We start from the raw sequence: 620 nt of genomic DNA on the forward strand, positions 1-620 counted from the left end.
GACGAGGTGGCCGAGTGGTTAAGGCGTTGGACTGCTAATCCAATGTGCTCTGCACGCGTGGGTTCGAATCCCATCCTCGTCGCACTTTATTTTTCTTCCGCTCATCGATTTTTTTCTTTTTTCTTATTGATGTAATAAATAGTTGTATTATTTTAGCAGAAATATGTAAGATTTAAGATGTATTTATGAAGTAAAAATTAATGTAGGTTTTAAGATTTTTAAAACGGGGTCATTTTACCTTCAAAATTATGGCTTCATAATTGTTTATTATTTTTCTGTTTATTTTAAAAACTCGTTTAACACATTTTTCATAACTTCACAGTAGATTTTTTGTCTTTTTAAAGGCTTTTTCAAAGCGTGAATTATTCCATGGAGGTACAAAGCAAAAATTCATCTCCTTTAAGAAAATGTTTAAAAGAAAAGTATTTTAATTTATTTTGTGTGTAACATATTCGTTTTTAGTGTAAAAATCTTTTAAATCAGCTAATTTATTGTTTTTTATTTTCATTTTTTTATTTTTTATTTTTAAGTAAGGATTAGTGGGCCATTTCCAATAAATTGCTAACTTTTTCTGTTAATTTCATATTTTCCATATTCATATTTTAATATTCCAATGTAAA

The 620-nt window shown here is 27.1% G+C and overlaps 1 non-coding gene across 1 annotated transcript; it reads left to right on the forward strand.

Annotated features, from left to right (window-relative positions):
* Nucleotides 1-82, forward strand: Trnas-gcu. The gene has a single exon. It is a non-coding gene; the product is annotated as a tRNA-Ser (tRNA).
* Nucleotides 83-620: the final 538 nt, after the last annotated feature.

Source organism: Cimex lectularius, unplaced genomic scaffold, assembly GCF_000648675.2.
Source record: "Cimex lectularius strain Harlan isolate CLEC.00 unplaced genomic scaffold, Clec_2.1 scaffold68, whole genome shotgun sequence".
Lineage (NCBI taxonomy): Eukaryota > Metazoa > Arthropoda > Insecta > Hemiptera > Cimicidae > Cimex > Cimex lectularius.